General features: G+C 40.0%; 1 protein-coding gene across 2 annotated transcripts in view; it reads left to right on the top strand.

Annotated features, from left to right (window-relative positions):
• The first annotated feature begins 2,035 nt into the window (after positions 1-2,035).
• The window catches only part of LOC124046663 (alpha-(1,6)-fucosyltransferase-like), a 149,331-nt gene continuing 134,997 nt past the window's right edge, over positions 2,036-16,369 (top strand). For both annotated transcript variants that reach the window (XM_046367304.1, XM_046367302.1), the window contains exon 1: positions 2,036-2,183. The gene's annotated coding sequence lies outside the window, so the exon portion shown is untranslated. The remainder of the gene's footprint in view (positions 2,184-16,369) is intronic.

Below are 16,369 nucleotides of genomic sequence, written 5' to 3'. Positions count from 1 at the left end.
TGTATTCGGCACATGTGACTAATACAATTTGATTTGATCTGATCTGATCCTACTCTAGGCCAACAGACAAGGTATTCTGTAAGTCGCTCTGGATAAGAGCGTCTGCTAAATGACTTAAATGTAAATGTAAATGTATTCTCAGTCTCACCATTGCCATCGGGTCTACGTCTCAACGAACAATATTATTTTGTTTTGTAGCGTAGGTAAGTACACCTCTAAGGTGTTAGGGGAATACTCAGGAGACGAATATCTTATCTTGACAGTGCCATTCTTATGTTTTCACATTATCTCACTTCCTTCCGGTGTCTTACCACACCCCTCCCCAAAAATATACATTTGTGTAAGGACTGATGCCGGAGATGAGAAGCAGGTACTGGGAGTCAACATTTAATAAGGAACAGGCATGAAACAAGACAGGCACAGTGTTCGACAAACAATGCTGAAGCGGGGAACAGAGCAGGGGAACAGACAGATATAAGGGAGGTAATGACAGAGGTGATTGAGTCCAGGTGAGCCCAATAATCGCTGTGACGGGGGAAGGCCGGTGTGTGTAATGATGTTTGCAGGAGTGTGTAATGCTGGGGAACCTGGCGCCCTGGAGCGCCAGGGGGGAAGAGCGGGAGCAGGCATGACACATTTGTATCCCATTCTGCTCAGAAGGATATTAGTGGATTCATATGTAACAATGTTGTATTTATTTTGATGGTTTGTTTACTTACTAAACCGGGATAAGTTTTTATATCTTTCATTTTGAACATCAACATTTAAACTGTGAAAATGCATTTTGTCAATACATTGGCCATTCACTTAAAACATTATTATTATTTTTTACATTTTATGCACTATGACAACTTGCAGGAAAAGTTTGAAACCCTGGCCTCTCAACAATTGCTGTATTACAACGTTATTACCACTGGATGGAACTAGCACAACAGTGTTGGTTTATGAAAACAAAACCACTTTCTGTGGCTATGCTATCTAGTGTATACTAGAGTAACAGGCCTATAGGTTATTTGGCTAGCTTCTTCCAGGTGTACATTTGCCAAACAGTCAAGGTTGTTTTATAAAAACTGCATTATTGGCAAGCATAGAACATTGAGCGTTTCTAATTTACCAGGGTTTATGACTATATGGCTACGGTTCAGGGCCCATATTAAAAAAGTGTCTCAGAGTAGTAGTGTCTGGTCTAAGATTGGATCCTCCCTGTTCATGTAGTCTTATTCATTATGATTTAAAAGGAAAAACTGATCCTATACTAATACTCTTAGTAATCTGGTGTACTTTATGAATACAGGCACAGTGTGCTGCTGTTAGAAATGTTATCTTAGGGCAGGTATTAGGGAAATGAGTCTGTCCAAATGATTTGCATATCGGGACTATAACATAATGGTTGTTTGTACAGTGTCAGCTTAATGTCAGGGAAACGTTCGTTAGCCAATAAAGCGTCTGTTTCCTGGACAGTATGCTAAACAGATGCCATGACATGATATACACCCACATGCCACCGACTCTTTCAAAGTCTGGGATAAAATCTACTTTTATAGCTTGTGAAATAACCTAGTCCTAGTCCTACTCCTGTATACCTGACCACACTTAGATTTTTTTCTTTCAAAAAGGGGACCATAAAAGGGTTCATCGGCTGCAGGTAGAACCCTTTTGGTTCCAAGTAGAACTGTTTTGGGTTCCATGTAGAACCCTTTCCACAGAAATGGAATTTTATGATTGCACACTATCTTCAGATTTTTCAGAGGCTCACAAATAAATATAATTAAGACACCTGCTTGTTGAGCTGTTCAATTTGAGCTGTTCAATTTCAACGTATATTCTGGTAATATCAAATAGCCTCATATAAAAAGGGTAGAACACAATAAAGTTCAAAAGGTTCCGATTTTTAAAATGACGACGCATCATTGTCGCCGAGTCCAGAAGACTGGATGGAGTGTGAGCAGATCGAACCGGTCATTGAATTGACGCAAGCATGCGCAATGGGGCTCTGTGGCAATTCGAGTCTCCTCATTAGAAGCCAAGCATAGCGGAGTGACTACTCGTCAGGCGCGCAGCACTCCTGCTCCTACCCAGTTCCTGTTTCCGCCTTCTGTCTTCAGACAGTTTACAACTCAAAGCATCATGTTCAGGCAGAATATAAACCTTGAAGAAATGCAAGCTCAATGAGATAAAGCCAGGTAAGCCAATTTCTTATACATTGTGTTGCAGAAAATAGGAATTGGTGTCTGCGCCGTCTCCCTTCTCCCTTCATCCCTGGCCTGTTGCTATTTGCGTGCTTCGACCGCAGCCGAGAGGTAACAAAATAGCGGACACGGATTTACACTAACGAGTTGTCGGTCAAGGCTCGGATAGAATTCGCATCTTCCTTATGAAAGTCATTCATGCACAGGAAGTTTTCGGAGAGGAATTCGTTCAGTTTTGCTACATTGTGCATATAATGGTTATGTTCATTAACATTTGATTAGGTATGATAAATACAATTCAATCACCATCCAGGGACAATGAACTGCGACGTTTCTCCATCTTACGTCTTTAAATGAATAATGCTGTATTGACATAAGACGCTCACATTTACTAAGAATGACAAGTGTATTGTGACGCTTTCTTATAAACAAACGAAATGCTTATGTTTTGTGTGGCTATATTGGACCGTTATTTTGTGAAGTCAGCCTGCATCGGCCGCTGCCTCCTTGTCCGTCTTACTGGGTCGAATCAAAGCAGATCGTGAGCCACCCCGCTATTTTTTAGACATTGGTTGAAACCAATGAAAAGTAGCCTAACCTACCTCTTTTGGGGAAACGCTTTCTGTTGTGTTTGTGCTGTTGACTCACCATAGACTAGAGTTGAGTAAAACGCATATAATGTTGATGTTGCTATTTGTTATTAGTAGGTCATAAATCAGAACGTTAACTGATACACAAACACACACATGCTCGCACTTACACGCACGCACACAAACACACCCTGTTCTTAGTGATTTTGTTGTCATAGATGGTGGCTGAGAATGTTTCTCCCATACTGTGTTCATTGTTTACATTTTGTTTTGGACCCAACTCAGTAATAATGCTATGCTCTACTACATGATTATTTCATTTCACATGGTTTCATTCCCTGACCGCTGTGTTATTACCACATACCACAGTAGGACGGACTTGTAGTAAAATAGATAGATAAGCCTATAGGTCTATTTGCATGTGCACATCTAACAGACTTAACCTTTGAACTCAATGAAACCCCTGTGGTCAGTTATGATCAACTGGCTCACAGCTGGTGGATCTGAAATAGGATATCTTGAGATGTAAACATGCAATTAGGGACAGGAGCCCGGCCAACTTGCCTGGTCCATCTGTGGGATAGTAGCCATCGAATGACTCTTCAATCCGGACACATTACTGTGTGAGTGGTATGCCCATAATAAAGTAGTATTAGGCCTTTAATGTAGGCTAGTATTAGGCCTTTATTGTAGGCTAGTACTAGGCCTTTATTGTAGGCTAGTACTAGGCCTTTAATATAGGCTGGTATTAGGCCTTTATTGTAGCCAAGTATTCGGCCTTTAATATAGGCTAGTATTAGGCCTTTAATGTAGGCTAGTAATTAGGCCTTTATTATAGGCTAGTATTAGGCCTTTAATATAGCCTAGTATTAGGCCTTTAATGTAGGCTAGTATTAGGCCTTTATTATAGGCTAGTATTAGGCCTTTAATGTAGGCTAGTATTCGGCCTTTATTATAGGCTAGTATTCGGCCTTTAATGTAGCCTAGTATTAGGCCTTTAATGTAGGCTAGTATTAGGCCTTTATTATAGGCTAGTATTAGGCCTTTATTGTAGGCTAGTATTAGGCCTTTATTGTAGGCTAGTATTAGGCCCTTATTGTAGGCTAGTACTAGGCCTTTAATAGTACTAGATAGTACTAGGCCTTTAATATAGGCTGGTATTAGGCCTTTATTGTAGCCAAGTATTCAGCCTTTAATATAGGCTAGTATTAGGCCTTTAATGTAGCCTAGTATTAGGCCTTTAATGTAGCCTAGTATTAGGCCTTTAATGTAGCCTAGTATTAGGCCTTTAATGTAGCCTAGTATTAGGCCTTTAATGTAGCTTAGTATTAGGCCTTTAATGTAGCCTAGTATTAGGCCTTTAATGTAGCCTAGTATTAGGCCTTTATTATAGGCTAGTATTAGGCCTTTATTATAGGCTAGTATTAGGCCTTTATTATAGGCTAGTGTAATGCATTTAATGCTAGAATTCTGACCATTTCATATATTTGATGTGCTTCAGAATTGAGAAATGATAGCATTTCACAGCTTAATTTGTCTCAGAGAATTGAGATGATATTCTGCTAAATCGAATGTCCCGCTTTGCCAAGCGTACCACAATAATGATCTATGTTATGTGAATGTCTCGTTCTGTCCTCTGTTTGGGGTGATTGCACAACGTTTCATTATATTAACAAGGCCTTTGTATGCACAATTGCCAATTCATAAATCTTTAATTTCCTGTAACTATTTACTCTACCCCGTTACAGACTATATTAATTAAGTAAACCACAATGATGACAGAGGCTACACCCCATTCTGATCCAGATTTTTTCACATTTGAGTTTTTTTCAATCATCTGACAGATTCAAGTCACAGGAAAGAGAGAGGGTGTGAATGGTTGAGAGACAACAGTGTGATAATTTTACCTTATTTGAATTCTTCCCAGTATGTATAGTGGATATCCTGGAAATTATAGTAATGGTTACACTTGAAAGCACCTGGCCTACCACATGACCAGTTTAATTTGTCTCATAGGCAATAGAAGACTGAATAAGACCCTGCTTGTCATGCTCGTTTTATACTAATCATATTTCACATGTATTACATGGTTCAAAACTGACCCAGGTTGTCCTTGTTGAAAATGCTTGATTGTGAAGGGAGTGACCACCAGCAACTTAGACCTTGGACTGGCTGTCAAGTATGGCTAACAGTAACAACACACTTGATGTATGTGATCTGCTGTTACCCAACGCATGCAGGAAGTTAATATTGTGCTTTGTTGAAGTAGCAACTGCCCATTGTGACCATACTAGAAAAGCTTTTATGTTATTGAGATTTGGGATCATTTCCTTTCAAACTCTACACTTGATCATGCCCTCTAAATGAAAAGCCATTTCCACTTGCCTGTATTTGTATAGTGACTGCATGTTACTGCAAATTACTAAAATGTATATAGGGGTAGGCTATATGATAGATAGATAGATAGATAGATAGATAGATAGTTAGCTTTGCACACTCTTGGTATTCTCTCAATCAGCTTCATGAGGTAGTCACCTGGAATGCACTTCAATTGACAGGGTTGCCTTGTTTTTTTATTTTTTATTTTTTTACCTTTATTTAACTATGCAAGTCAGTTAAAAACAAATTCTTATTTTCAATGATGGCCTAGGAACAGTGGGTTAACTGCCTGTTCAGGGACAAAACGACAGATTTGTACCTTGTCAGCAACCTTCCGGTTACTAGTCCAATGCTCTAACCCAGTGGTTCTTAACCTGGGTTCGATCGAACCCCAGGGGTTCGGTGAGTCAGTCTCAGGGGTTCGGTGGAGGTCAAGACACACATCCGACTCATATGATTTGTGATGACACGCCCTGCTTGGCCATCATTGGCTGCAGGTGATCACGCTACAACGCTTGGCCTATCTGTGCTGCAGGGAATTTGGTGTGCCCAGTAGTCTACTTGTGACTGTCGTGATGGTATGTCTTGTTATTTTTTTTTTTCTTAATATTTGAATCCCTTCATACTTACTATGTCGAGCAAAAAAAGAAAGTGGTCGGACGAATATGTACAATATGGATTCACATGTATAACGGAACGTGATGGGAGTCAGCGTCCTAACTGCATGATTTGCAATGCCAAGTTGAGTAATTCTAGTCTAGGACCAGCAAAACTAAGAACACTTAAGCTGCATGGAGATGGAAAATACAAGAACACAACGCTCGCTGAATTCAAGGTGAAGAGAGCCAGATTCGATGTAAAAGCTACTCTGCCTGTTCTCGGCTTTGTACCCATCAACAAACTGACAGCATCGTACGAAGTTGCTTACCTGATCGCAAAGCAGGGCAAACCACACACCATTGGTGAAACACTCATAAAACCAGCTGTGTTGAAAATGGTGAATATATCATGCTGAGCAAAGAGGCTGAAGTTAAGTTATCCCAAATTCCTCTTTCAAATGACACCATCAGCGACAGAATAGAAGAAATGAGCAAAGACATCTTGGCTCAAGTAGTTGCAGATCTGATTTCAAGCCCGGCAAAATTCTGCCTTCAACTCGACGAGACCACAGACGTTTCCAATCTAAGCCAGCTTGCTCTATTCGTGCACTATGTGAAAGACGACGTGATAAAGGAATATTTTGTTTATTTTGCCTCTTACAACAACAACTAAGGCAGCCGATGTGAAGAAACTTGTGGATAACTTCTTCAAAGACAACAATCTTTCGTGGGTTTCTGCAGTTTGTTTGGACGGAGCTCCAATAATGCTGGGAAGAAAGTCTGGTTTTGGTGCGCTAGTGAAAGCCGATGTACCACACATCATTGTTACACATTGGATTCAGCACAGGCATGCGTTGGCAACAAAAACCTTGCCTCCAAAACTGGCAGAAGTATTAAATATTGTAGTGGAATGTGTGAACTATGTGCCAACTAGTGCTCTGAGGCACCGCATCTTCAGTGAGCTGTGTAAAGAAATGGGCTCTGAATTCGAGGTACTTCTGTACCATTGTAATGTTCGGTGGTGTCCCGGGGACAGGTGCTGAATCGTGTTTTTGCCGTGCGTGTGGAATTAGCCCTGTTTTTGCAAAAGCACCAACATTGTCATGCAGATTGCTACAAAAATGAGTTCATTCTCATTTTAGCATACATGGCTGATATCTTCGCAGCTCTCAATCATCTCAATCAAAAGATGCAGGGCGGTGGAGTCAACATCATCGAAGTGGAGGAAAACCTGAAGGCTTTTCAAAAAAAGCTACCGTTATGGAAACGATGAACAGAGAACGATAACTTCGCAAACTTTCCCCTGCTGGACGACTGTGTAAGTAAGATCGAAGATGTATCTGGAATCGGAGACATTTCTGTACCTGCGGAACTGAAGCAAGCAATGGTCACACACTTAGATGAGCTTCCAAAGTCTCTCGACGGATACTTCCCTACAAGAGAGTCATATCCAGCATGGGTGAGACAGCCATTCACGTTTAGTGTTGAGACAACAGATGTCAATGATGAATACCTCGATGAAATCATTGAAATTCAGCAGAGCCAGGTTCAACAGCAACTCTTTAGAACAACAACGCTTTCAACATTTTGGTGTCAACAAATGGTAACGTACCCTGTTATTGCTAAGAAAGCTCCTGAGATTTTCATACCGTTTGTTACAACATATCCTTGCGAGCAATCCTTTGAGGATGCTGGACATAAACGAAGAAAAGGAACAGACTTTGTTGCGAAAAGGACATGAGAGTGGCACTTGCCAAGGTGAAGCCGCGCATTTCTGAACTGGTCTCTGAAAGGCAACAGCAGAAGTCACACTGATTTGCAGTAAATATTCATTATTATGTTTTTGTTTTTGTGTGAAAATCATGTTTTGATGATTTTGTTCTTTGAACACAGTGATGTTGACGCACGGTTCATTTTGTGCACCAGTAAAATATATACCTATGTTTTGAATTTGAAAAAATCATAATTTATTTTTCCAATTAAGGGTTCGGTGAATGTGCATATGAAACTGGTGGGGTTCAGTACCTCCAACAAGGTTAAGAACCACTGCTCTAACCACTAGGCTAGAGGAATTCTTAATGCGTTTGAGCCAATCAGTTGTGTTGCGACAAGGTAGAGGTGGTATACAGAAGATAGCCCTATTTGGTAAAATACCAAGTCCATATTATGCCATGAACAGCTCAAATAAGCAAAGAGAAACTACAGTCCATCATTACTTTAAGACAAGAAGGTCAGTCAATGCATAACATGTCAAGAACTTTGAACGTTTCTTCAAGTGCAGTCGCAAAAACCATCAAGCACTATGATGAAACTGGCTCTCATTTGGACCACCACAGGAAAGGAAGACCCAGAGTTACCTCTGCTGCAGAGGATAAGTTCATTAGAGTTAACTGCACCTCAGATTGCAGCCCGAATAAATGCTTCCGAGAGTTCAAGTAACCGACACATCTCAACATCAACACTTAACCACCAAAACCACCAAAACTACCACAGAATTCTGCAGTGATATCACTTGTTTTTCAACAGGACAATGACCCAAAATAAACCTCCAGGCTGTGTAAGGGCTATTTGACCAAGGAGAGTGCTGCATCAGATGACCTGGCCTCTACAATCACCCAACCTCAACCCAATTGAGATGAGTTGGACATCAGAATGAAGGAAAGCAGCCATCAAGTGCTCAGCATATGTAGGAACTCCTTTACGACTGTTGGAAAAGCATTCCTCATGAAGCTAAGAGAATGCCAAGAGAGAGAATGCCAAGAGTGTGCAAATGGAAGGCCAAGAGAGAATGCCAAGAGAGAGAATGCCAAGAGTGTGCAAATGGAAGGCCAAGAGAGAATGCCAAGAGAGAGAATGCCAAGAGTGTGCAAATGGAAGGCCAAGAGAGAATGCCAAGAATGTGCAAAGCTGTTATCAAGGCAAAGGGTGGCTACTTTGAAGAAAAATATATATAAAATATATTTAGATTTGTTTAGCACTTTTTTGCTTACTACATGATTCCATGTGTTATTTCATAGTTTTGATGTCTTCACTATTATTCTACAATGTATAAAATAGTAAGAATAACGAAAACCCCTTGAATGTGTAGGTGTGTCCAACCATTTGACTGGTACTGTATATATTATAGGTACTTTGTTTTATTAGTTGTAGCAGTAGTTGTAGCAGTAGTTTTATTATTTGTATTAGTAGTTGTAACAGTAGTTTTTATTAGTTGTAGCAGTAGTTGTAGCAGTAGTTTTTATTATTTGTAGCAGTAGTTGTAGCAGTAGTTTTTATTAGTTGTATTAGTAGTTGTAACAGTAGTTTTTATTAGTTGTGTTAGTAGTTGTAGCAGTAGTTTTTATTTAGTCAATCAACCACCTCTCCTAATGAAGAACAGAACAGGGTCTCTCTCCCTATGGGAAGCTTGGTTACAGGACATAGTTTCCCTCCCTATGGACCTATAGACAATATGATATACACAGTGCCTTCAGAAAGTATTCATACCCCTTGACTTATTCCACATTTTGTTGTGCCTTTTGTGCCTGAATTTAAAATGGATATATCTACACACAATACTCTGATAATGACAAAGTGAAAACATGTTTTTAGAAGTGTTTGTAAATGTATTGAAAATGAAATGCATAAATATCAAAATTACATTACTAATTCATATCTAATTAATTACAATATCTAAGTATTCACACTACTGAGTAAATATTTTGTAGAAGCACCTTTGCAGCAATTACAGCTCTGAGTCTTTCTGGGTAAGTCTCTAAGAGCTTTCCACACCTGGATTGTGCAACATTTGCTAATTATTATTTTCAAAATTCTGTCAAAATGACTCTTGGTCATTGCTAGACAGTCATTTTCAGGTATTGCCATAGATTTTCAAGCAGATTTAAGGCAAAACTGTAACTCGGCCACTCAGGAACATTCACTGTATTCTTGGTAAGCAACTCCAGTGTAGATTTGGTTGTAGGTTATTGTCCTGCTGAAATGTGAATTTGTTTCGCAGTGTCTGGTGGAAAGCAGACTAAACCAGGTTTTCCTCTAGGATTTTGCCCATGCTTAGCTCCATTCCATTCATTTTTATCCTGAAAAACTCCCCAGTCCTTAACAATTACAAGCATACCCATAACATGATGCAGCCACCACTATGCTTGAAAATATGGAGAGTGGTACTCAGCAATGTGTTGTATTGGATTTGCCCGAAACATAACACTTTGTAATGCCTCATTCTTTTGAAGTATTAATTTAGTGCCTTACTGCAAAGGAGATACATGTTTTGGAATATTTGTATTCTGTACAGGCTTCGTTCCTTTCACTCTGTCAATTAGGTTGGTATTGTGGAGTAACTATAATGTTGTTCATCCATCATCAGTTTTCTCCAATCACAGCCATTTAACTCTGTATCTGTTTTAAAGTCACCACTGGCCTCATTGTTAAATCCCTGAGCGGTTTCCGTCCTCTCTAGCAACTGAGTTAGGAAGGATGCCTGTATCTTTGTAGTGACTGTGTGTTGATACACCAGCCAAAGTGTAATGAATAACCTCACCATGCTCAAAGGAATATTCAATGTCTGCTTTTTTTATATATATATACCCATCTACCAATAGATGCCCTTCTTGGCGAAGCATTGGAAACCCTCCCTGGTCTTTGAGGTTGAATGTGTTTGAAATTCTCTGCTCACCTGAGGGACATTACAGATAGGTGTATGTTTGGAGCACAGAGATAAGGTACTCAAGACATTTCAGCTTTTAATTTGAATTAATTTGTACATAGTTCAAAAAACATAATTCCACTTTAATGTTATAATTCCACTTTAATGTTATTGTGTGTAGGCCAGTGACAAAACATTTTTTTTGAAGGCACTGTATATAGTCAAGGTGTTATTTTCCCTTAAGAGTTTGAGGATTATGGAAAAAAGTATGTATGTATGGTCCGTACTCCCCACGCCACCTCCTTGAGCTTTTGTAACCCTATGACTCATATCTGCCACAGACAGGTAGCGACATAATAGCATAGGATAGATGATGGGCCATCTCCAAGTATTTAATCATAACTCTGTCTGTTTGCATCATCCTGGGCTTGGGTTGATTAAACCTTGGTTTCTGGGATAATTTATATGTGACCACCTGTGTGCCTCACCTGTATAAAGTGTATAATCTGTATAAAGTGTTTAATCTGTATAACGTGTATAATCTGTATAAAGTGTATAATCTGTATGAAGTGTATAATCTGTATAACGTGTATAATCTGTATAAAGTGTATAATCTGTATAACGTGTATAATCTGTATAAAGTGTATAATCTGTATAACGTGTATAATCTGTATAACGTGTATAATCTGTATAAAGTGTATAATCTGTATAACGTGTATAATCTGTATAACGTGTATAATCTGTATAATGTGTATAATCTGTATAAAGTGTTTAATCTGTATAAAAGTGTATATTTAGTATAAAATGTATAATCTGTATGAAGTGTATATTTAGTATAAAATGTATAATCTGTATGAAGTGTATATTTTGTATAAAATGTATAATCTGTATGAAGTGTATAATCTGTATTATAGTTATGGGGTAGAAAATCAATACACTTTCATATATGGGATATTATCTTTGACGATATATCGTATAGTATCGTTTTGACAATAGTGCAATGTTGTTTTTGCACTAGTTGGATGTACCAGCACCTAAACTCCAGTATTTTTCCTTCATAGTTTATTTTCCATCTTTTTAAATAGGGAGCCCTTCTGTAGCTCAGTTGGTAGAGCATGGCGCTTGTAGTGCCAGGGTAGTGGGTTTGATCCCCGGGACCACCCATACGTAGAATGTATGCACACATAAGTCGCTTTGGATAAAAGCGTCTGCTAAATGGCAAATATTATATATTATTATTATTATTATTTGCATGACTGATCAAAACAGATTTTCTCATGGCTCTCTCTCAGACATATGCTGAGCAAAATGTTTGGAACACCGAATTGCAATACAATCAGAGTATCGAATCGCAATATATATAGAATCATGACAATCACAATACAATCACAATACATATCGTATCGGCACCAAAGTATCGTAATGATATCATATCGTGAGATCCCTGGCAATTCCCAGCCCTAATGTATAAGGTGTCTGTAGTATAGCCGCAAGGCTGGAGCCTTGATAATAGTCTCCTTTATATTCCAATGTCCCTGTTTGTTTCCCATAGTATATACAGATGCACTAGGCCTAGAGTAAATATATGCATTCTGGCACTGCTCACTGTGTTATTTAACAAGTCTATCTTATAGCCGAGGCTACAATGTATTTTGATAACATGGCAGATGTCTAAGAGGCCATTGTTGCCTTGTTCGCAAATGGAATACTCATATTACATATTACTTGAAAACTCAGCAAGCTTTGTTTGGCAGTGAATGTGTGAATTTAGACATAACAATACATCAGCCCAAAAGTGCTATTTTCCATATCCTTGTTCTTTTGTATTCCCGAAAAGTTTGAAACACATCATGTTTGCTGTAGGAGCAAACTCTAGTCTCTCTGGGGTAGTGTCGCTGAATTGTAACACACCTTGTGTGGGTTATCTGTAAAACTCTGTAAACCTTACAGTCACAGTGTTTTTTAGTCAAACATTACCAGAAAGGCTTGTGTTATCTGCCCAAGTCCCTGCAACAACATGTGACTTTCTCCAGTCTGTAGCCTACCAGTCACTGTGGCCTCAGTGTGCAGGAGGAAGTTGAGGCGGATCTGATACCAGTGAGGTCATATGGGGATCCTAGTCCACATCACAGACCATCACAGCCTCACCTACACCACTGACTGTTACACACACAGCCTGACAGTGTTTGTAGCATATTGGGGGGGGTTGTATAATTAAGGCTCTATGAAACATTGTCAATCAAAAACGCCTCACGTTTATTACGTTATGGCAACATATTCAGTTATGGTTGATCATCCAGGTTCCAGCATGCTCCATGTTTACTGATCAGACAGCAGAGAAACACTTGCTAGGAAATAAGGACTACTCTAACAAACAAAAAATATTCTCTCTCTTATTTCAGTCTCTCTCTCTCTTTTTATCTCTCACTGTTTTTCTTTATCCTTCTCTCTCTCTTTATTTTTCTCTATTTCTCTCTGTCTTTCTCTAGCCCACTCTGCCCCACCTCTCTCTCTCCCTCTCCCTCTCCTTGCTCTCTTTATTTCTCTCTTTCGCTCCATACCCCTTCTTTCCTAGGGATGGACATTTTACATTTTTGGACAGTTCGAGACCTTTTTTGGGCTTTTTTGTTGTTGAATAGTACTGGAATGGGAAAAAAAACCAAGAAAAAATATATCTTTAGAACAATGGCGGCACTGGGACATTTTTGGTGCATGCCAACAGTCAGCAACAACTCCTAATTTATCATAACCATTATAGATAACGAATCCTAATTGCTAAATTGCCTCATATACTGTATATTCATTCAATACAAAAACAAGTGCCATTTAAGATTAATTGGTTATATTATATAGTGGAACACAATCTTCAAAAAGGTAGTAACCTCAGCAGTGTGGTAATTGATTGTACAAGGACACATTTTTCAGGGTTACAAACCAACATGAGTCTTATTTTCGATATAGAGACGTTCAATTTAGTTTATTTATGTTCTTTGGAATTTTGTAAATGGATTAACAATTCTACATTGAACATGAACGTCAGTTTCCACAACCAGAAAGTCATAAACCCTGCCTGTATCTACAATTTCACTTCTTAAAGTATAATTTTAAACCTAACCTTAACCATACTGCTAACCGTATGCCTCGCCCTAACCTTAACAAAATTATTCCAAAGCTCCAGCTCATTGTCGGAACACATATTTCCCTACTTCAGTTAACCAGTCCATTTTGAATTTGATGTCAAATGTAGCTCGTGTATCCCGTCAGTTAGATACGTTTGTATAGTCATTTATTTCTGTAGGTGCGCGTGTGTACAGGGAGCGGGACCCGTCCGAACGCAATTGAGTGAGTGCGACATGACGGGGAAACGGAATTTAGAGAGCAGAACTGTGATGTTTGGCTTGATTGATTTTTTGTTGTGTCCCACAAATGCACATGTACAAATGGAACACAATGGCAAAGCACATTAACGTTGTCTTCAAGACAACATTTCGAACAAACAGTAGTTGAACAAAATGTGGTCTCTGGTTAAAGATCGTTTTTTGATGTCCGTTCGAGTACTGGAGTGCTTGATTACTCATGCCTATCCCTTACCCCGTCTAACTCTCTCGCTCTCTTTCAACACTCTACACTCTCCACTCTCTCTTTCTGCCTCCCTACCCCTTTCTCCAATTTTCCAGTGTTGTCGATATCCAGTGACAACTCTCAGTGGTTTCAAATTTCCAAGGCAATGCCAGCAAGTAGGCGGAAATATAGAAGGGCTCATTAGTTTTAATGATAGAGACGCTTTTCCTTTTTTTTGTTTAAGGAGAGAAAATCTCTCTAACAGGTGATTTTGCATGACTTTTGGCAGAGGAAGAGAGGTTAGTGCATGTGAGTGTGTGTGTGTGTGTGTGTGTGTGTGTGTGTGTGTGTGTGTGTGTGTGTGTGTGTGTGTGTGTGTGTGTGTGTGTGTGTGTGTGTGTGTGTGTGTGTGTGTGTGTGTGTGTGTGTGTGTGTGTGTGTGTGTGTGTGTGTGTGTGTGTGTGTGTGTGTGTGTGTGTGTGTGTGTGTGTGTGTGATGAATGATCAACTGAGAAGTGACAGAGAGAGAGGAGCTAATCACAGACTGGATCTCTGGCAGGGAGCCTAATGGTAGCTCACAATGCTTTACACATTATGAACAACGGCTCTCTTGCTCCTTCTTTCTTTCGCTCTTTGCTCACTTTCTCTATCCTCATTAACCCTTTCCCCCTTTCTCTCTTTCTTTCTTTTGTTCTCTCTCTCTCTCTCTCTCTCTCTCTCTCTCTCTCTCTCTCTCTCTCTCTCTCTCAATTCAATGGGCTTTATTGGCATGGTAAATGTCTCTCTCTCTTTTTCTCTCTCTCGTGTTCTCTCTCTCTCCCAAGCACTTCTTCTCGCCCCCTGTTCTCTCTTATCCCTTTCTCGGTCTCTCTCTCTCCTAACCCATTAAGATGTGGTGAAAACCCACAAAGCCCAATCTTGGCATCTGTGTTATTCATGCAGAGAATTCAAAGATGATTGAGCCATCATGTCTGATTTTACAGGAGACCCTAGAGAAAAATATAAAGAAGGGAGAGTGTGTGTATAAAGTCAGAACATAACGTGTATAAAGTCAGAACATCTGCTGTCTCTCCAACTGTCTGTCACCAAGGGAGTACCCCAAGGCTCAATCCTAGGCCCCACGTTCTTATCAATTTACATCAACAACATAGCTCAGGCAGTAGGAAACTCTCTCATCCATTTCTATGCAGATGATACAGTCTTATACTCAGCTGGCCCCTCCCTGGGTTTTGTGTTAAATGCTCTACAACAAAGCTTTTAGTGTCCAACAAGCTTTCTCTGCCCTTAAAACAAAGATCATGTGGTTCGGTAAGAAGAATGCCCCTTTCCCTACCTGTGTGATTAGTACGTCTGAGGGTTTAGAGCTTGAGGTAGTCAGCTCATCCAAGTACTTGAGAGTATGGCTAGACGGTATACTGACCTTCTCTCAGCACATATCCAAGCTGCAGGCTAAGGTTAAATCTAGACCCGGTTTCCTCTATCGTAATCATTCCTCTTTCACCCCAGCTGTCACATCTAATCAAGGTGGGTGGAATCAGGCGCAGAGAGCAGATAGCGATAATAAAGTTTATTCTCCGGTGAACAAAATAAACACGGACAACCCAAATACACACAGGGTGAAATTATCCAACACAGACTAACTGGAGAATAAGAAACACAATAACACCGACAGACGAAATGAATGACAAAATAAACAATCCCGCACAAAACAAGGGCGGGACAACCTACATTAAATACAGACACTAATTAACTAAACAACACACAGGTGAAAACAATCAGACAAAACTAACAGATACACGAAAAGGGATCAGTAGTGGCTAGTAGGACGGTGACGACGACCGCCGAGCACCCCCTGAACGGGCAGGAGAGCCAACCTCGGCGGAAGTCGTGACACCAGCAGCCAAACGAACCCTGATTCAGATGACCATCCTACCCATGCTAGATTACGGAGATGTAATTTATAGATCGGCAGGCAAGGGTGCTCTCAAGCAGTTAGATGTTCTTTACCATTCAGCCATCAGATTTGCCACCAATGTTCCTTACAGGATACATCACTGCACTCTATACTCCTCTGTAAACTGGTAATCTCTGTTTACCCGTCGCAAGACCCACTGGTTGATGCTTATTTATAAAAAGCCTCTTAGGCCTCATTCCACCCTATCTGAGATACCTACTACAACCCTCATCCTCCACATAAAAGACCTGTTCCTCTCGCCACAAATTTAAAATACATTTCAGGATGTGTGTGTTTATGCAAGCATCGTGTGTGTACATTTGCACGTGCCTGCCTGTGCTTGTGTGTTCCCTGCAGTGTTTGTCCAGGCCCTGGGGTAGCCAGTCAGTGGTTCGTCCAAGCCCTAGGCTAGCCAGTCAGCGGTTCGTCCAGGCCCTGGGCTAGCCAGTCAGTGG

This window comes from Oncorhynchus gorbuscha, linkage group LG10 (genome assembly GCF_021184085.1).
Source record: "Oncorhynchus gorbuscha isolate QuinsamMale2020 ecotype Even-year linkage group LG10, OgorEven_v1.0, whole genome shotgun sequence".
NCBI classification, from domain to species: domain Eukaryota; kingdom Metazoa; phylum Chordata; class Actinopteri; order Salmoniformes; family Salmonidae; genus Oncorhynchus; species Oncorhynchus gorbuscha.
Note: the sequence above shows the minus strand (reverse complement) of the source record. Positions and strands in the feature narration are given on the sequence as shown.